This window comes from Falco rusticolus, chromosome 13, assembly GCF_015220075.1.
Source record: "Falco rusticolus isolate bFalRus1 chromosome 13, bFalRus1.pri, whole genome shotgun sequence".
Taxonomy (NCBI): Eukaryota; Metazoa; Chordata; class Aves; order Falconiformes; family Falconidae; genus Falco; species Falco rusticolus.
Genome location: NC_051199.1, coordinates 10393542 through 10415644, shown reverse-complemented (window position 1 = coordinate 10415644; position 22103 = coordinate 10393542). Strand labels below are relative to the sequence as shown.

The window sequence follows — 22103 nt, the reverse complement described above, 5'->3', positions numbered from 1 at the left end:
CACTGTGTTAATACAGGTAACCCACGGCCCATGCTGAGCTAGGATTTTCCCCCAGAGATGCTGGCTTAGATTTCAGAATGGTTTTGACAGCCACTACCTTTCTATGGGCTCTCTGCCTTTGCTAAGGGATAAAGCAGTGTCTTTCAAGAACTAGTAAGTTGTTAAATGACAGAAAGATTTAGTTTTGAGGTTGAAAGTAGTTATAAGAAGTATCCTCCAAGAATCTACACTGGGACCTGTGCTATTCAACATTCTCTTAAACAACCTGAAAAGGTAAAATGGGGAGAGAAACAAAGCAAGAGCGTTTGCTGATAATTTAAAAAAAAAAAAAAAAACCCAAACAAAAAAAACCCCCACCTCATTCTGGATACTTAAAACTTTAGTCTAATGATGAAGGATCACAAATTTCCCAGTCTTAGCCAATTAGGTCACTAAAAGGAAAACAGAATTTAATGAATTTAATGTCAATAAAAAGAAAGTAATGCATCTGGGGAAAAGAAGCCTTGAGCATTCCTGTGCGGTGATCATCTCTCTTTTTGTTGTTTTTATTCATATCTGTTAATCAAATTTTGCTGCAGGTAACACCTAAAATAGCAGATAGATTACCAGAAAGTAACTAAAATACCTAGGCAAGTATTAGGAATATTTTTTTTTTCCATAAAGATGTAGAAAGCTTCTTCTATTCAAAATCCACTATTCACATGTTGCACATTATATTCAATTCAATATTCTCTTTTCTGTTTTATTCTCCCTTATATCAGAAAGGGAACAGAAGAATGAGAAAAGGAATTGGAGCGCATTTCAGGTAGGGGATAGCCCAGTATGTGCCTTGCAGGGGGATCGGTTTTGTTTTATTGTTGGTTTGGATTTGGGATGGGTTTTTTGTTAGGTGTTTTTTAAAATACTACTTCCACAGGCATTTATTCCCTCCAGTCATCAGAAGACACCAGGCAAGGGAGATGGGAACTGCCATGAAGAACCAATGCCCCACTTGTAGTTTTCTGGATCATGCACACAGGTATGGCCAAGTCCATAGTTCTAGTCTGCCAAATATGTCTTCCAGAGGGAGGTGGGGTGTGTCAAGAAAGGAATTTCTCCTTTTGTTATTGATCAGGTTCCTATATTAAGGGTTACTGAGCAAACTGAGACAGGAGTTTTGGTACAAGGCCCCCCTCTGACTCCATGCATTTTCAAGCAAATAAATACGCCACATATACTATGAGATTAATAGATTCCACCTGCACTTCATTTAAGTAAGTACCCGCTGCTCTTTGATATCATCCGGAAATTTAATTATTTCTCAAAACCAATAAATAGCAAGAGATTAATTCTCTTATCATATATTAAGTTTATACAAGTTCTAAAAGCCTCTTTTCACAATAGCAAATTGTTACTTATGACTAGGACAGACAGCCAGAATCCATAGCACTGTGAAAACATCTCTTAACATCTTTTGTGTTGGCTGCACTGCTGGCTTTACTAGGATTCAGGTGGGGTTTTTTTGGTTTGTTTGGTTTGTTTGGTTTGGGTTGTTTTGGTTTTTTTTATATGATGGTGTGGGCAGGGGTTTCTTCTATATATAGAAAGATATTCTGGAAGGTCCTTAGCAATATAAAAACCAATGTGTTTCAAAGGTTACCATCTTTTATACACAAACTGCAACTCATACAGCACAGAGCCAAAAGCAGTTATCACCATCTCCAAACAAACTAGCTCCTGGAGCATTTTGGTGTAAACAAATCAGTGCAAGATACCAGCCAAAAAATCTTGGAAATCACAAGAGTACTGTCCACAAAAGCTCTGGTTCCCTGAACAAGCTCAGCATTTCTAATTCATAAGCATCTTTGGATAAGGAGCATGCATGAAAATCTTAAGTAGAGGAAAGGGAACACAGCCTTAATTTTGGAAAACCACAGCAGTACAGCAGTTACACAGATAGCTTGCACTTCCTCAAATAACTTGGCAGCAGGCTTTCTAGCTGTCCACAAGCAACTACCCCTGAGCCACATCACAGCCCCACCAAATCTCGCTTATCCATGCAGTTCTTCCCAGCCCAAATGACCACCATCAAATGTAGCTGAAATAAAAATCAGGTTTATTATGGTCCTCAGAGACAGTTACAGCTTCATTCCTGCCACATGAGCTCTCTCATAGTGGAGCCAGAAGCACTTAGAAATTTGAGCAAAACCTCAAGTGCTTGGAGCCAACTCCTTTCTTCTCCCAAGTCTCTCAGCAAACCCCCAGCTCAGCCAGGTCCAAGCCACAGCACAGGTACCGTGATTCTCTGAGAGTCTCCGAGAACTTCAGATGAAGTTCTGTAAAGCATCACTTTTCCACACTACCAATAGAGTAAATCAAAATACACCAGAGCTTCTCAAGTGAATCGTTTTGCCAGACTGCATTTTAATTTGTGAATACTACTATTACAGCAGTACAGTAACACAGAATACATCCACCTTAGCTCCCACCCCCTGCACACCAAAAAGAAGAGCAAAAGAAATGGCAAATACAAGTCTTATTGCTAAAACACATCTCAGAGCACTCAAAGCCATGATGACTGAGTTATGAGTCAGAACAGATTTGAAACCTTTATGTTCAGGCACCTCATCAGGGGTCTGGTATGACAGCACAAGAGATGGATGGGGAGGGAGTAACACATAACAACATAATGGCTTTTTGCTGGGAAAGATTTGTTCACCTTTCATGCAATCTTTAGATCTAGATAACCAAAAATGGCCTTTTGCCAGCTCTTTTACAGAGCTGTCTTCACCTGCTGCCCAAAAATGATTACAGCCAGCTCTCTTACACCATCATGCTTACCTACTGGCAAAGCAGGATTACAGGTCAGTAACATCACACATCCTTTGGAGAGGTACTTGGTCCCCCTTTTACCTAGGCAAATGCAGGATGGAGCGCTATGAAGCAGCAGTAAGCCAGGGGCCACAGCTCTTGAACACAAGACACACAAATATAAAATGGGGGTGCCCGACAACAAAAGGAAACTCTTATCTTTTGCCTTTACCTTTCAGCATGCAGCTAGGAAGATGGACACAAGGAAAGTAAAGGTGCCCATTTTCTCCCCAACACACACTTTGTCTGCAGACTATATCTCAAGGTATGACAGAAGTTTCATTCCATAAATACACCTCATTAGGGAAAACCACTTGCAGTTTAGATATCTTCTTAAATATACATAATTCTTTACAAATCAAATAATCAGTGAGCAAGTATCTCTTAGAGATGCTATATAAACAAAAACCTATCCAAAGTAAAAACTTTTTTTATGCTTCCAAAAGAAAACCTGCTCTGCTTGTTCATCTCTCCTTAAACTCCCAAACTATGATATTTATGATTTCAGTTAGAAACCAGCAAGTAGGGCCTTTCACTGCTAAGTCAGTTCGTTTCTGTGGTGGGTGGTACAGCCAAGCTTCCCTAGTTTACACCTGTCCAGAGTTTCCAGGGCCTTCTACTCAAGAGATGAGCACAGCACATACAGCTTATCCTGCCCATTCCAGCTGGAGACCCCAACCACAGAATTGGCCCTTTGCAGGAAGAACACCACAGCTTCCAGGCAGCAGCACCTGAAAGCTGCCATCTGAAGGCACAGTCACATACTGAGCTAGTCCACACAGACAATCAAAAAGATACTCTTTTCCTGTTGGCTAATATTCTTTGGAAGCTTGGAGTATTTGCCCAGGGGACTTCAGAAAGAACAGCAGTAGTACAGATTACCTCAGCCCAACTCCAAGCAAAGTATCAAAGACTACCTGGGAGGGTTGCTACCAGCCTGGAAAGGCAGCACAACTACTACACTCATTAAAACTCTTGCTTGTTGTCGTAGCTGCGTTCTCATCAGCATCATGCTGAGCATTCAAATGTATAGTAAATTAAAATTGTGTACTGGATTCTGTTCCCAAAGATAGCAGATCAATTGTTTCTGATTTCCACAGCTGTTCACCAAGTTTCTAACCAGAGCACAGATGAGTTGTAAGCTACCAACTGAAACATTTTCCATATGGTATCCAACTACACAGCTTGTATTCTTTTAGTTTGAAGCTGGAATATTTGAATATTATTAGGGTTTCTTTAAGGAACAGCACATAGGAAATAAAAGCCAATTTCCTCAAAAGTTAGGGACAAAAAGCAGTCTAATTAGTCACCTGCCTCAACAAATCTGCATAATTAATTACCACAAGTGTGCATGAAAACATTAGAAGTAATGGACTTCAAGAAGTCCCTACTGTGCTGCATGCTGCTATCGTGTGTGTATAAATATAAACACCATTACTGTGAAGATTGCAAAATCCCCATGTTCACCCATGCTTAACTTCACTCAACCTTTTTTTTCTGAAACTTTCCAGTTTTGGATATTGAGGCAGAACTTTTTCTGGAAAGTCTGAGAAAACTCTTCAGTTTTTCCAGAAATGTGTGGGAGTTAAATTCTCCTGTTAAAAAAAAAAAAAAACAACAACAAAAAAACAACAACCTCAAAACCCACAAAACAACCACAACAACAAAACAAAACTCACTCACACACACAACCACTCACAAAAATACCCTTTTTAAATTATGCTGGATACAAAAGCAGCATCGTAAGCAACTGAAATATCTTGCATACCCTTCAGTTAATAGTTTAATTTTATTATCAAGAAATATAATAATATTTTGGCATGTTTGTTGTGCTGGGCCTCACTCCGAGGATAAGCATCTCTGAGAATCTATTATTTGGGGGTAAACAGAAAAATCAGCTGGCAGTATACTCTCTCTTAAACGGTTACCTTACTGCACTAAGCAATTGTGCTCCAGGAGAAAACAGGTTGGTTTTGCAGTTGAGGGACTAAACAAAATTCCACCAGGCTTATCCTATTTTATCACACTGTATTAAGAAATCAAGAGATGAGATGAGCTGCCTTCTTTGGTCCTGATGTGTAAGGAGACCTGGCAGAGAACACTGGAAAACTCCTGCAGAAAATCAGAAAATTGCTTTTACTCTTGTCTTTACATACATCCACAGGAGCCAGACCTTCACAGGGCAGAAATCTGGAGAAGGACAGAGGCCTCCTTGGAATATACCAGGGAGATTCCTCAGCAACACTGCACATACAGGGTCAGGTCAAAGATCCATCTAATCTGCTGATTTTCCCCCACAGCAGCTGGGATGCCTAGAGAAAGTAGTGCAAGTATACAATAACATTTCCCTTGTGTATCCTCCCAGCTCAGAACTTCCTCAACTAGAAACTATCTACTGTTCAGGAGCTCTTCGTGGATTTTTTTTTTCTTCCATTGATTTGTGTAATCATGGTTTGAACTATTTGGCCTTCAAAACATCCTGTGGCAAGGCATGCCATCATTTAATTATGTTTCTATGGAAAAAGTAATGGGTTTTTTGTTTTGTTTTGAATTTGTCAGCTGATTGTTTCATTATGTACTTCTAGTCCTCATGTCATGAGAAATATTGACTGTGCCTTCACTAGTCACCTTTTCCATACCTCCTCCAATTTTATGAACTGCTATGATCTGCCTTTCCCACCCTCTAACTCACATCATAATCTTCCAAGCTTAAGAACTGCATGTCACCACTTCCTACATCATCACATAAACTTCTGAACAGTACAAGGGGACCAAAACCACGCAGACCAAGGAAGACAAGAACAAACTATGAAGTTAGTGGCATGATGATGCTTTCTCTTTTATTTTCCTAGTATTTTCACTAATTTTATTTTTGCTTACCCCCCTCCCTTTTTATTATTGTCAGTCACTTCACTGTGAAAAATTAATGCTTTATGCCCAAATCAATCTCAGTGAGAAATTTTGAGTGTGCTTTGGGTTTTGTAGTTTTTTAAGAAGTTCTAGTATTATACTGTAAATCAGACTAAGACTTAGCCACTTAATTATTGGGACCTTACAAAAGTGATAGATGTGAAGCATGGCTTCTTTGTATAAAGGCTGTGTGAACTTCTCCTCTTTAAAATATCCATATGTCTACTAGGTCTATTTTTTATTATAATTGCCTAATCATTTTCCCCCTGTAGAAAGTCATCTTTACCCATCTTAAGCTTCCTAGATCCCGTAAGAGCAGTCATGCATTTGCTATCTGCTATTCCTTTGGCATCAAGGCTAATTGAAGTCATATATTACACACCACAGTTAACAGCTCAGTAATTTAATGTTTGAATTCCTTCAAAACACCTGGGTTATACCATTTGGCCTTGACAATTTATTAATACTCATTTTTATGGATTTGTTCCAAAAACTTCTACTGACATCACAGTTTGAAAGCATCACAAAACCTCTGTGAGAAATACTCACTGTTGGAGGAGAGTGACTCACAGAGTCAGTTAGACCATGTCACACCGGCATACATGCGAGAAAGAGCAGAGGTTGTCCCACAGAAAAGGATACACAGAGGCGCCTTGGAGCCATCGTGATGTATTATGCAATTAAAAGACAACATTAACCTTAGAAGCATAAATGCCAAATTTGGAAAGAGTCAAAGATCTTTCCCTTCACCCACGCAAATATTAATGCCGACAACATTTGTAACTCACCAGAGGAAATTTCCAGGCTAGCTGGAAATTTTTTTTGCTGGTCCTATGTACTATAGGAGTTCCTAGAGTAAACATTACATTTAGCTGGAAGCAATACCTCTTAGGATCACGTTACTTGGGGCTAGGGAAAGTACAGAACATCAAGATATGATGCAGTACCTATCCAAAGGTAAGCAAACAAGCTCGTTTGTCCACGGAGGGTTTTTTTGTTTGTTTTTTTTTAAGGGGTTGTTCAGCTTTAACAGAGTGTTTGTCTAAAACAATCTAGTAAAGCCAAAGACCACACATTTTCAGGTCTAAGTTTATGTTGTAATATAAATGTCTTGTTATATGAAAGCAAAGTTTAAGGTTATATAATGAGGTTATTTCAGATGGGGGGGGGGGTGGCCGACACACAGGATGACAACAACATGGGGACCCAAACAAAAACGGAGCTTAATTCCAACAGGCATTGTTCTTTTCCTTACACACCATTCTTTCCACCTCCCCCTATTTTTCATTTAAGTTTCTTCTGCTTAGTCACAGGATTTGGATAGAAAGAACCAGCACAACCAGAGCCACAGCTATGCTCATTACAGTTTTCGTTAATGGAACAATTCCTGTTAGAGCTCTTGTTTTCCCAACAGGTTCTCCAGTTTAGTGTTGTCGCTGCTGTTTACTGATGTTTTAGTCGCTTACTCTGATAACTATCCTACCCCTCCTGGGCAAACATGGCTCTTAGCTCTATTTTTGTGTGAGACTAAAGTAATGAGGACAGTGTAGCTAACATAATAGTTAACTATCTAGAAGCAAAGACAGCAATGGGCTTTATCTCTTCACCTATGTACGTGTTCTCCAAATGCCATAGTATCCCTGCACAAAATGGAACTACTTTTAAAGCACTGTCCCCCTGCCTGATCCCATGGCCAGTCTTCAGAAGGTGACTGCCAGGAAGGGCAGGAAAGAATGGGTTGCCAGCACTGAATAATCCTTTCTTAATATATTACTTTAAGGATCCCAAGTAGATCCATGCAAGAAAACAAAACCAAACCAACCCGCACACAAACAAACCCTAGAACTATCTCCACATGCCGAAAACTGCATAATATTACTAAATCTAAAAGTCTCAATTCTTAGCAAAATAACTTTTCACTAAGGTGAAGTGACATTTGTTTGCCCACAGGGGAGGCTGAGAAAAGGGAAGATATCACATCCTCTGACTTATTTTGTCAGGTTGAATTTGATCTTACCCACATCATCAATTCAGACAGCAAACACCAAGAGCTCCAAGGGAAAAGGAGCCAGACAGTTCATGAGAAGAAAAAGGATCTTTTGAACATGAATATCACAGAATATCCCGTTCCATCAGGCATGTACATATGCTAAAGGTATTTGCCATCCTCAGCCCGATGTAGATTCTTCTCAATCACTGCTGCTTAAAAAGCACCATCTCCCACCCTAGTTCATATACTCTCACTGTCTTCCCTGATAGTTTTCTAAAACCTAGAGCCCCAAATAAATGGCTTCATATAAGAGTTCACTAAATCCAAAGCTAAAGTTACAGCAACTCAGTGCTGACCAGCATCCCACCTGCAAACAGAATCCATCTAGCCTTTTACAGTCCTTCTGACAGAGAACAGCCAGGGAGTACAGAGTGCAAACCAACCACACTTACTCCTTCTTGTTGCACTTATGTGACAGACCTGGTGAGCAGAAGGCTCAAGTTTGATTCTACAAGCATTAAGACTACCTGAAGAGCTGCCATCTTAAAAGTTCTACATTGACTAGTTGGCAGTGAAGAGGTGATCAGGCTGTTGTTTCAACAATGTGCCTACCTATGACATGCATGACACCCTTCTCTACACCTCCCTTGGGAAATCAGTGATCAGGCCAGGACCTGAGCAAGCAGTGGAAAACAGAATACCTGGAGATAAAAAAGCACCATCTAGCTCCTTTCATTAGCACTAAGACTCAGACCTTCAAATACGCTAGTGTGCTGAATTCCTGTGTAATTCTTTATAGGCTAAGCATTTAAATACCTGCAATCCAGTCTTGACTGGCCTTGGTGATCTATAGGTTTTCTTTAGACATTTAATCAAGTCTCCAAGTCATAACACAATAAAGAAAGAAAAACATATTTGCAGAGACAGTTAAATTTTAAAAGGCAGCCAGAACTAGCAATCCATGCCAATGAAATAAGGCAGCACTGACTCTGCACTTAGCACTTGTGCTTACACAGTGCACAGTCAGTGCATCCTGCTTGCCCGGTGCCATTTATAACTCCAGCAGTTTATTGTTCTGTGAGTATCCAGAGCTTGAAGAGGTCATGGCCACCTAAATTCAGCCCTTTAGCTCACCTGAGAGCCTTTCCAGAGGACCACACAGAACTTCCCTCAGCATGCCATGGTTTGCAGTGGTGCCAAGACACATGAAGCACTTGACAAATAAACCCAGAAAACATGAAAGTTGTGACCAAGGGCAGATTTTAGCAGTATTTCTTGCTATAGTAGTCTAAGCAAGCCAAGATCTTTCAAAAATAACCTGACCAGCAATTTCAGATCCTTTGTGGAGGCAGATCTCCTTAAATTCTGTCCTTAAGCAGACCTGAAGGTTTTGACTGTAGCAATATAAACCCCTTTTATAGCAAAGATAGATATATAGGTCCTTTATTTACATGCACCTGTGATACACAAACCCAAACAATTCTTCTTCACTTTTAAACAATTTCAGTCACACTGAAGGCAATAAGCTTCAGCTATTCCTTATGACTTGCATCTCTAGAAGCTGACCTGTTTTTGAAGGTGGCACATCACAAGCGAACCGCATCCCTTTTTGGAAATTTTGGAAAAAAGTGACTGAGAAGGAACTTAACAGTTTAGGTAATCTTCATAATTAGGCAAGCTAAAAATCAGTTCTTAATTCAGACAGTAGTCTTCTCACCTTTAAAGCTCTTTCTCTAAAAAAACATTTATCCACAGGCCTACCAGTGGGCTAAACTCTAGCAGTGTCATGGACTACCTGCTTTCACGACAAGTGTGACTAGCTTTTTTCTCACCATGACCTGTTTTATGTTGCATCTGCATTTCTGTGTACCTGCGAAAGGTCGAACTGTTTGAAAGTCACGGCTTCCTCACACAAGCATTCACTTGCAAACCCAGTAACAGCTTGCAAGTCTCTGGCTCGTGCAGAGCAGTGCTTGCACAAGCTCTTTCTCACGGAAATACAATTTTACTGCCTCACACATGCTGAGCCTTCAGCCTTTTCCAGAGTGACTCAAAAGGTCGCCAGTCTGTGTGGCCATGCAGATCACCTCAAGAATTTCAGCCATCAAGTTCTGCTCAGCTTAGCAGTACAACACAAAGAATAAATTCTTCCTCCCATTTTTGCACAATAGGAGGCGGCAAACTGCACTAGTGGAGAATAATCCCTTTAAAGTCTAAAGGTAATACCATAATGTGATTATCCAAGAAATTTTAGCAGCTTACAACATCAGTAACACAATATCTTGGTCCATTACTGTAAATACTTTAATAATCTTTTAGTGTGTCAGTAGGTTTTCTTCCCCTAGATAAAGTATGTCTGTAAAGCTTAGGAAGATAAAAATGGCTATTACTTAGTAGACCAGAAAAGCCATCTAGCACAGTACCTCCAAGAACACCCTATAATGGATGTGTATGGAAGAGAATAAAAGCAAGGGAAACAGAACAATACTTGCCCAAAACAGCCTCTCACCATCCCGATATTGGTTGCTCAGCACCTTTCTCAGCCAGAGATCACAGTAGTTAGTTTAATAACTTTAAATGTTAACGAAAATTTGATTACAAGAATAAAAATGGGGAATGTGTGAAGCAGGATTTCAGCTGTGATTATGGTCCCCAAAAACTATGCAGTGCCTAAAAAAGAGGAAAGCCACAAATACAAGTCAGGAGGAGCACCTGGCCTCTATGAGAAGCAGTAGTTTCCTAGACTGCAAAGTCTTGGTGGCATTGCCTACTTTAGACAGGGACAAAACACCAGCTGGGGCTGTACTGCCATTATACAGTGGAAGGGACATGGAACAGGGAGGTTACAACAGCGACAGACTATTTTACTACATCATATGTAGCACATCTTGATGCCAGCTTATACCTGCATGAAGCAGCAGCTCTCCCATCTGCAGGGACGTGGAGGGGGGAGAATGTGGTGGCACTGTGCTTGTTCATATCAGCAAGGGCAGTACAGCCTACTTCTTTTACCTCGACATGCTGCTCCACTGCCATGGCAACATGAGCAACAAATAAAAGGAAGACAATATGAACTTTGAGCAGAATTCATCGTTTTCATAACTTCTGATGAAAAATAGCTTTGGGAAATTTTTAGTGAATTTCCACATTTCCTTGAGCCTCCTTTGCTACTAATTCAATAGATCCTGAGACTTGATCTCTTCCTACGCATTGCTTTTCATGGGCAGATCCCCAGGTGATAATTATGCTTTGGCAGGTTTTTCCAGGGAACTTTTCATGTATATTTTATGAAAACAGTGCCCAAAGGCCAGTCCACTAATGATGGCTGTTCTTTACAAATTTGTCCCTACAGTTCCAGGTGGCAGCTGCTGCCCCGAGACAGAAGCAACACAAAAACCTGGGAAACAAAGCAACAGGAAGGCCTTATTAATATGCCCCATAACTTCCAAGGAACAGATACTTGAAAATAAAGCTATGCATTCTCTCCACCTTCAATGTGCCATATCTTGGTGTCTCTGCTCATTGTGCTCCAGAAGACTTTTGCTTCCAACACCTCCCATAGGCAGCATGTACTAGACTCAAGAGATTTTCACTCTGCTGAAGAACTACCATTCTCACAGACGTTAGTGTTCCATACAAAACATCAGAACAAGACAGAATACTTAAATTGCCACCTCAGATGTCAGACCACCCTTCAGCTTTTTGATGTAACTCTCTTTGCTGTTTGAGGCCCTGTTCATGCACCACATGACCATACATATAGACAAGTGCACACACGCATGTGCAAACACAGCTAAGTAAAACCTACTGAAGAATCTGAAATCCAACTGTAATACCTTTTACTAACTTTCCTGCTTTGAACATTTAATGTCTTTTTAAAGATTAATGAAATATTTATCCACAAAGCCCCTGTCCAGATTTAGTGATGATAGCAGGGACTGTTGTGTTGATGAAAGAGAACTCCTGTCAGTAAGTTTGCAGGTCTTTCTGGATTTTCAGGGAAAAAAAAAAGAACAAACCACAAACAAACAAACAAAAAAAATCACCAAAAAAAACCCACTAAGGTTTATCTTCAATTTCTTGAAACTGGACTTAGTGCAGCTGTGGCAGCAGGGTTATCATGCCTATGTTGTGGTATCTGCAAGGCTGACTCCTGCTGCCTTTTGCCCTGCACTTCACTACTCAAATGAAGTAAACCTCAGAGCTTTAAATGCGCTACCATGGAATGTTCTGGCCATATCAAGAACTGAAGCAGTGAGCCACAAAGCTCAAAAGCATGAGCTATTGCTGCTAAAATGCTAGGCTCTCAAGTAAATGCGTCCCATATGCACGCATCCTCTGCGAACTGGGCACAGCTGGGGATACACACCACATAACACACCCACACACTGATCTGTAGGTCACTCAGCAAATATGTGGGACGAACAACTGAACACAATATTTGAACGCAGTGAGTCATATCAGTTTTCAAACCATGGGTTTGCAGCACAAAGAACACATTGCCATGCAATACAGAAACTTCCCACCCACCCCAGACAAACCAGCAGCAGAATTCAAGTTCCATGATCTCCTAGGCTTGACCCACCCTAAGCAAGCTACCAGGGTGACCCCTTCCAACCTCTCTGAGCAGCCCACAAGACAGAATGCATGTTTTCCTGATGTGTCACAGGCACCTACAGCCAAATATCCCTAAAACTGAGTAGAACTAGGAATCTCATGATGCTTACAAATTCCTCCACCAGAAGAGCCGAGTTAAAAAATTTTGCAAATGCAGGATACAAAAAAAGAACCAAAAACACACCTTCAAGCCAGAGCAGCAGTACTCAAAAGCAACAGCTTCTTCCTCTCCATCTCTTCAAAGCAAACAGTAGAGCTGCAGGAGAAGATCTCAAAGCCCCGAGGACACTAATAAGCCTTAGTTACCCTGACCAGCCCCACATGGGACCTCACCCACACCTGCATCCATGGCCCAGGAGCAACCTTGCAGCCTAGGTTGGGGCTGTTAGTCCCTGAGCACACCACAGGGACAAGCTCCCACAGTTGGCCCAGGCTGCCGCAGGTCCTAAGCCCAGCACTCACAGCCTAGCCCAGAGCTGTGCAGGGACTGGTGGTCCCAGCCAGGGCTGCACTGGGGGGTCCTTGGTAGGGCTGTGGGGAAGGTCCCCAGGGAGGCTGGCTGGGGAAATTAAGGGTGATTAATGCCCTGGGGCCCCAGAAGAAAAAAGCAGCTTTGACCTCTGGAAGACAAAAAGGGAAAGGATCTCATCTGTTGATATTTTCTGTGAGCCATGTGTCTTTGGTTAAACTTTTCTTTTGAGATCGATCCCGTTAAAATTCCTCTTAGAGTAGCTTCCTGTTCTAGGCTTCTCTTGAATTAAACAATAAACCCCCCAACATTTAAAAACATCCTGCACAATCTTTGTGATGCACCTGTAAATGGCAGTTCCAGCAGGGTTTGTACTTCTAATTAGACAGGAATATTAACTACACAGTGCTAGCAGGTAAATGCATTTGGTGAGCTTTGACACTTTGCCATAGGACTGGGGACTGTCAGTGGTCTGGCAGCTCACAAGGCAAATCCTATCTATTTACTCAATGATTTTATGAGAATATCTCCAGTGCAAGATGCTGATTTTCTCAAGCCTGTATTTGTTTACAGAGAAATCCTGAACTGCTAATTATGCTGGCTCCTGAGCTCTCTCTGTCAACCAGCAACTAAAGCAAGCTGCGCATTTGCTTACAGATGCAAAGACAGAATATTACATGTTTCCCTTCAAACATCAGCACATGCTAACATACACAGGAATTAGAATTTAATGACTGGGCATTAACCTGCAACAAATCTGAGGCAGCAAATAGTACATAGCAATTAGTACGCAAAATTCAGGCATACACCCACCTAATCAGGCACCTGCTACTTCCACTGAGGTCAAAACTGTGTAACAGTTTCCTTGAAGACATTCGTATGCAAAATATCCAAACTGATGAGCTCTGGAGCATCTTAGTATCTCAATGAACTGTTTATGCCAGATACAAACCTGTTACTGTACACAGTGGGGATAAGATGGTTCTGCTCCTGACACATACAGATGGCCTCTGTTTCTTGTTAACTATCAAGGACAGAGCAGGGGCTGTTTGTTTAAACTGGAGTCTGCTTCTCTTGGCTCTGGTTCAACTTCCTGGTTTCTCTAGTGATCAGACTTGACTGACGAAAAGACTGAGATGTTTCAAAGTCTCAACCCAAGGTGTCCAAACTAAGACCCACGTTTGTCCTGATCACTACAGCTTCATCAAGCTAGAAGAGGTCATCACTTGTATAGAAGACCTCAAAATGAAGCAGCATGTTGTAAAATGCATGTTTCAAGCACTGAAAGAGGCTGCCCAGGGAGGTCATGGAATCACCAGCCCTGGAAGTTTAAAAAATGCATAGATGCAGTGCTTGGGGGCATGGTTTATTGGTGGCCTTGGCAGTCCTGGGTTAATGGTTGGACTTGATCTTAAAAGTCTTTTCCAATCTAAATGATTCTATGATTCTATGAAAATGAGAGCAGATTCCCTAACTACTTTTCTCACACTTCTGCTTTTGTGTTACGCCCCACCACCAATTCACAATCACGGGATCCATCTCCTCACAGATGCCCAATATTCTTTCCAAATCTGGCAGCTCAAAGCGGTGTCTTCCTTTCTATCCCATAGTGAGACTGAACATCTTCATCCTTCATACAGGGATGCAGAGTATATAACTCACCATGTAGTGTCCTGTTTGCTTTGCTACCATGCTCTGGGCCATTCTACCTCTTCTTCCCAGTATCAGTATGCAGGCAAGACTCTGCAGGGATGCAACAGTCCTCTTAAAATCTGCTTGGGAACTTTCCATTCAGTCTCTACCACACCTGTCATGCGGCAACTTTTCAATTGTTTGCTGCACAGATCAGATTGGGCAGGTGAGAAAAGTACTAACATTTTGAGATGTTGCTGCAGCGCTATTAGATGGCTTCATTAGCTAACTAGAAACACCTGTAGAGGTACATCTGAAATTTAGGTCTTCTTATAGGTTATGCCCAGTATTTTCATCTTTCCTAACTCTGACAAGAATTTTATTTTTCCCAGTAAAAAGAGATGTATAAGGAAATGAGCAAACTTGCAGAGACAGTGGTGAGCAATCTCTTTTTCCCAAACTGGTCCAAAAGCTTGTGTTTAACAGTGGGTGTTTTGTAGGATATTCTCCCTGACAGTCTGTCCACTGCACCTTCCCCAGTACTAGGAGCTACTAAGAAAAAGAGAGGACATATTCTCATCAAAAGTCTTAGGTCTGTTTCCAGTTAAGGGTGCAGTAAAATAACATGTCATTTATAAAACCAGATGGAAAAACCCAAAGAACAATTTAAAGACCGGCTCGTTTCTTCTCAGAAAAATAAATGTCAGCCTAGCCCCACCTTTTCTTCTATACACAGGACAGACTGAGGAGAAAAGAGGTCAGATGCTTGTTTCTGTCTCATGAGCTAAATATTTCCCTCATGCTTGCACTAGAGAAGTCTGTAGTAGCTAGCAGCACCTTTAACACATTGAAGAGGTCAGTGAGATCCAATTATTGCCTTCAGGTTGTTTTTAAATATTAACACAGTTGCCAAATGACTAATACCTGCCTATAGTCTGTTACCTACATGACCCATGTCACCCAAACTGCATACCAGATTACTTTGTCTCATCTCTTTTTTTACCACATCTCTCCTAGACTGAAAGCTCTGTGAGTTGAGCTGCTTTTTTTTTTTCCCTTTAGCAGCTAGCAAATGAGGGCCCACCTTAACAGATTCATGACAGCAACTGCTTTTAGTCAAAAAGACAATTATAAATTTAAATAAGTTGATGTTTCCTCACCAAAGTAAGCAAAACCAACATGGTTTTAACTTGAAATACTGTTGTTACAACAAGGCTTTTGCTTCTTATAAACAGCAAAGGAAAGGAGAGGGTAGGGTATTTAATTTCCTGATTAAATCCATGAAGCAAAAGGATCCAGTCTGATTTCTACCCAGGCCTGAGAGAATCTACCTCTCGTATGAAAGCACTATGGCTGCGAGGCTACCGAACAGCTGAATCTTACAGTTTCATTATGTTCTTATACAATTTTATACAAGTCACCGGAGCAGGGACTGAAATCCAATATATACTTGCTTCTGTGTATTTGCTAACCACTGGCCTAGGGAGTATTTGTCTCTTTTTCTTGGGCTCCGGAAAAACTAAGGGTGTACTGCCCTTTCTTCCTAATATATTCAAAAGTGCTGGTAATTCAGTGGGACTGGATTATCCAGCTCTACCCAGGCACAGAGTGGAACTGGATGAGGGATTCCCAGTTTCTGGGCAAATGCATTAACCCCTGAGTAAGCAAAAGGGGGAAATGACTGTGAAGAAAAATCCACTGCTGGAAAAAAATAAAATCCTGGCAGTAACTAGTTAGAGAATTTGACCTGAATTCATAAATAGTTTTGGGATGACCTAAATATCATTTTCCCAACAAATTTATTATTCACCAGCATTTTTTTTCTCTGGTTTTTGCAGGCCACTTGGTTCATTTGAGGTGCCTCACTATAGGCATCAAACAACAGTAAACCTAAGGAGGTAAGGTTTTCTTTTTATGCAGCTTGGATGGAAAGAAACTCACTATGAGCTTCCTTAGTCCACACTGAGAAAGCTGTAGCCTGGTTTTCTAGAGTGGCCATCATCACAAAATTGTCACTGACAGGAACACAGCAGACAAAATGACCACAGCCATCCTCAAGAACGCCATCCTCCCACATTAAAGGTCACAAAATGCCTGACAGAATTGCCCTTTTCGTAAGTCACTGGAAATACTAGGACTCCCGAGAAAAGAGGACAACACGGTATCATCTTCAGACACAAAGCAAAATGCAAGGGCACCTAATTAGAGGTTTCACAAATATCAACAAGGCAAAGTTGAAGCAGACCTCAGTCTGTGGGAAGGAATCAATTTTCGGTCACCCCATGATGGAGACCACAGCCATGACTTCCACCGCCACAACAGCCTGGCCACGTTCCGCCTCCGCCTCTGCCAGCAAGGCCCCAGTAACAAGGGCAGGCATTCACCAGATCCTCTGCATCCGTTTTTGTCCTTCAAAAGGAAGCTTTGTAAAGGATGAGTAGATGTCAGGGCTTTCTCTGTTGAAGATGCAGCAAAGATGAAATATCCAGAGGATGAACTCAGCTCATCTTTCACCAGGCTTTCCAGACCTGGAAGGCAATTGGTATCCGTTAACAGGACCTGACAAGCCTAGCAACCGGAGACGGGACTCAGACCAGGGATATGTAATTAAGCAATAAAGTCTACCGAGCTGTGGCTGCTGAGGGTTATTACGTGCTTCAGGTGGTATGAAAAAGCATAAAGCCGTCAGCCACAGCACCTCAGAGGTGCAATTCTGGAGGAAATCACGGGCTTGTTGTTCTTCTTGTGAACCTGGCAGCTGGTGGGCCTGCATGCTGCCCTCTACCCCGGCCGGGCGGGACCTTCCCTCAGCCCCCAGAGAGGCCTGTGCTGCTGCCCACCCCAGGGGCCTGGGCCCACCGCCATCCCCAGGCTCCCCCAGCGCACATGCCTCGGGTGGAGACATTGGGCTGCCATGGTGGGCTGCTGTGGGACAAAAAACCCACTGGCTCAGGCTCCAGCCCACAAAAACCTATTAGAGATCCCCCACGGGGGGCTGCAAGCCCTCTGCAGCACTCACAGCCCCTTGTCCAACTGCACGCCACTCGCCACCCTTGCTCAGAGGCAGTAATTCTCATTTGGTGGCTTTTTTTCACCTGACAGTTTCTTCTGAGAATCTGTTGGTGTAATTAAGAGGGAGTTTCGCAATAACTTCCAGTTGTTCCGTGCACGTAAACAGAACAGCCAGCAGGCCACATGGGAACGCTGTGCGAAGGCAAGCGTGTGGCCATGACACGCGTCTGCCCTCCCTCTGTAATGGTTTTCTTCATCCCTGACAGAATCATCCCCCATAGCAGGTGACAGGGGGTGCTGGGGCACCCCAGGGCCCCCAAACCCACCCTGCATGGGGCAGAGCAGCCCAATCCCTGTCCTGCTGAGCCAGGGCGCTGCAAGGAGAAAAGTCCAAAATAAAAGCCTCTGTGAGAGGCAGGTTAAAGGCAGGCTGCAGCTTAACCCACCCTTGAGGACACCTATGGCTGAAGACAAGGACACTGGTGTGAATTGGACAAAAAACCCCACAGGTTCAGCGTGAGGAGACTCCTCCGCCATGCCTGAAATGCTGCAGGGGTCTGGGGCCACCGGACTTCTTTTGCAGCCGTTCATAAGGGAGCCCCCTCCAGTGAGACTAGCCAAGAGCACACCTGCTCCTTTATCTGGTTGACAAGAAGTATACAAAGCTAAAGAAATAGGTTTTATTCTACTACTTTATTTTTACTTCTACTATTACATACAGAAAGAGACCCACGGCATTGGGGGCGGGGGGAGCCCATGGAAGCAGGCGGAAGATGCTGGGTTGAAGGTAATGGAGTGAAGAGGTACATGTGTGAGGATGAGCTGTCCTAATAAATCTTCAGAGCTTCTATTTTAAACCCTTAACCAAAGAAACTCATTCCTAAATGAGCAAGCTGTGGCATTACAACTGTAGCATTCATTTTTCAGCTTTGTCTGTGCCTTAACATGCAGGTCCCACAATTGCACGGGGAAATAGCGAACGTCAGCCAGTTTTCAAAAATTAGGGGAATAATGACAGTAACTGTGTGTATTAGCTGTATAGGTAATGTCACAACACTTGGGGTATATACGAAGTTATTATTTACACACTCAAAAAATATCACCAATAACAAATCTCATTAAAAAGACCAGGAGAGCAGGGGAGAAAAAGGCTGAGGGGGGTAGCTGACGTTAGAGCAGGGTGCTGTTTTCACTGTGTCACGGCTCAGCTGGCTGTTCACAACCCAGTCTTTCCCTAGGGCTTTGTAGCACAGCTACTTTTATGGACCTGTGCTTAAATGGAACAGTTTGGCCTTCAGATGCAACAATAGCTTACGTGCAGGACTCCCTAAGAGCGCAGGTCCCTGGAGAGGGACATGAGGATGTCTACAGGAATGAGCTGGCTGTGGCCCGAAGCGGCGGAGCAGATTTGTGTAATCCTATCCCATATAGACCAAAGAGAGGAGTTAATCATTTTCCAGGCAAAGCTTCAAATTGGATCACTAGGGATATCTGTGAGGATTCCAAAAGAAATATTCCTGATGGCCATTAATGTGTTCCCAGTGACGTACAGGATGCACACGCGTGCGCGCACACACACACACACAAACAAAGTAGCAGCTAGCCTGGAAAAAAAATCAGCTTGTATGCAAAGGTGCACTTTGAGCAAATTACCTCACAAGGGACTCAATTTCCAGGACAAACCAAGACTCCCACTGCCCTTCCATGTGTGCTCCCAGCAAAGGGGTGCAGGAGCTGGACGCAGAGCATGTGTACAGCCCAGCTTCCACCCTTGAAAACTCCAAAGGGCCACGCTGTTTCCATAACACTTTTTACATGCTTACTTTTATGGGTCTCTTGATGACAATCTAAATCCTGCCTGTTCTTCAATAAACCATTAATCTTCCAGATAGAGTTCAGGGAAGTTGCTGTGTAGCAATAAAGTGCATGTTTCCAGAGCCCAGATGGAACAAAAAGACAAAAAAAAGTGAAAGGGAGTGACATTGTTTTTGAAAGACAACTTCCTGGCTTGGAGGGGTTGGGGTCATGCAGGGTTATCTCCCCAAATCCTACCTGGAGCCTGCCTCTCCCCTCACAAACCCCTGATGCTACTTTGCCTGCAACACTTGTGAGAAGAAGGTCCACCCCTCCAAAACCAGGGTCAGCATAAGAAAGGGGCCGGTCACCCCCTGTACCTTCCACCTTGATGGCCCAGAAGCCTTTTGTGAATTGTGCCAGCTGGGACTGTGCTCTGGTGAGGAGATACCAGTCAGCGAGAGTCAGTGCTCATCACTGCTCCCCCCAGCACACCAGACCTGGCTTGGCAGTCAGTGGTGAGGGGGCTCCACTGGTTCCCCACCAGCCAGTGATTTCAGTAGTTAACTCATATCACGCAGTTGACAGGCTTGCTGCTGCTTTTGCAGACTGAAGCATAAAATGTCTCTGTCTTCAAGCTACTTGCTTTTGGTGTGCTGAGGGTATCAGTCTCACAGAGCCAGTGTTGCAAAAGCCATCAAATCCTCATGCCAAGCCTGGCTAGTCCTGTCCTGGGTTTGCATTTGAACTGGTGACCCACAGTAGAAGTAACAGATTCTGTGTCCCACTTTATAACAGGAAAAATTAACACAATCCCTTGTGCTTCCAGGCCCCTGTAAAATTGATGTTAACCATATGTCAGTGTGTGAATTGTGCATAGCTGTTAAGAAAGCACGTACTGCACTACTCAAAAGAGATGGTAGCAGTCAGCATTAGAAAGTACCAAGGAATAAAAAAAATCATATCCAACCTGACTTAAGTGCCCTAAACTATGTCTTTTATGCAGAAAAGAAAAAGAACAAAAGGAGAGACATGAAAAAATAAATTCCCTGGGCTACAGTCCTCTAGAAAAATGGTAGTGAGCAGGGAAAAAGTAGGCACATCAGGAACATACATACAGATAGAAGTCCATTTGTTGGACTCTCCCAGTTCAGACTGGCACAGCTCTCAACAGAAAAATGGGGGAAAATTCACTGTCTGTCTAGACATCATAAATACAAGGTCTCAAAGAGTCTAGTGCTTTTACTCTAAACTCCTGGGTCTGTGATCCTTCCCTGGCACACATGTATCTCACAAATATTCCTATACAGGACACATTTAATCCCAAAGCTCTGCCTATTCCATATGAATGTTATGTTCTTTTCTTTCCATATGAATATAATGTTCTCTTCGTTCCTGGTGACAGTGCTTTACAAGACAAACTAAAGTTCATGGATGAGAAGCTCTGGAAAAAAATCCTTTTCACTGACAAAAAAGAATCTTGCCATATTTTAAATGTCCTTCATCAGTTTTATTACAATAGTAATGCATAACTAAGTATGTAAATATCCTCCCAAACACTCAGTATAGTACCTACAGATCACCTGAAGCAGTTAAAACCTTGAGCAGCCAGCCCTAGGGCAACATTTTTGCTTGCCACTGCAGCAGGCTGACCACCAAAGATGGTTAGCTGTGTCAGCAGCCATTCGCACCTCCCTAACGATGGCTCCCCACAGAGGCAAGCTGCACAATCCTTTTCTTCTGGTGTTTCATTCTTGATGAACATAGGAGAAAAAAAATTTACAGCAAGAATCCCTCTGAGATACATATCCTGACCAAAGAGAAGCTAATTAGATGTGACTGAACTTAATTATGTTTAATATTGAACAGCTAGACCCCAAGCAACAGAACATGACAGAGCTGTTGTTGCTGTTCTCTTTGGTGAAGGCACAACAAGCAGTTCCTTACTAAGTATGGGTAGGTGTTACCATCACATCACCCATGTGCCTCACTGTCATTTCTTAGCTAACACTCACCGTTCTAACCAAAGTCAACAGCATCCTTTGGTGTAAAATCCTGTGCAACTGATCAAAATGAACACATATGCACAGGGTGCGTGCACAACTCCAGACTTTCCACACTGCTTTCATACAGTGCTGTGTGTGGGAAGTCACATCTGGAGAAATGTCCCAGTGGTGCTGGGGCTTTCAGCAGTCCCAGCACAGCTCCGTGCTTTCACAAGTGTCAGGAGTGTTCCCTGCTTCCCGGTGGAGCAGAAACACGGTGCTAGCATGCTGGAAAGCAATTACTGACACTCATTAGCCTGCTGCTGCTGACAGGATCAGCAATAAGAACGAGTCCTTTTGTAGCATCAGGTATTTGTAAGGAAAATGATGAGGTGGTGCTCCATTAAGACCTTGAAAGGAGCACCACTGGGGCTTGTATGTATATCTTTCAAGGGTAGTCTTTCTGCTACTACACTGTTATTAAAAAATAGTAGCAGCAACACCTTTTCTTACCTTCACTCTTACAGGAAGTCTTGCTTGATCAGTTTATCATGTTCTGAAGAGAGAGAAGGGGGATACCCATCCTTAGAGGTGTATATGGTTTACATTCCTTCCTGAAGAGAAGGAAAGACCAGTCTTCTGTGTATTCTCTAGGACAGAATTCAAAATCTCTTGCGAACGTTGTATGTCTCCCATCCTCTCGCCTGCGCTGTTCAGCTAACATGCTCATTGCTGGGATGAGACACAGCTGTCCCAGGGAGGGCTAGGCTGGGGACCAGCACCACAGCAGGCTTGCTGCAGGCCCAGCATTCATAGGTAAGCTGCCAGGGATGGAGGCATTACA

The 22103-nt window shown here is 42.7% G+C and overlaps 1 long non-coding RNA gene across 1 annotated transcript; it reads left to right on the top strand.

The window, feature by feature from the left end:
- The first annotated feature begins 924 nt into the window (after positions 1-924).
- Positions 925-3109, top strand: LOC119156500. Its single transcript, XR_005107160.1, has 3 exons — positions 925-1018; positions 1115-1253; positions 3030-3109. It is a non-coding gene; the product is annotated as an uncharacterized LOC119156500 (long non-coding RNA).
- The last annotated feature ends 18994 nt before the right edge of the window (positions 3110-22103 follow it).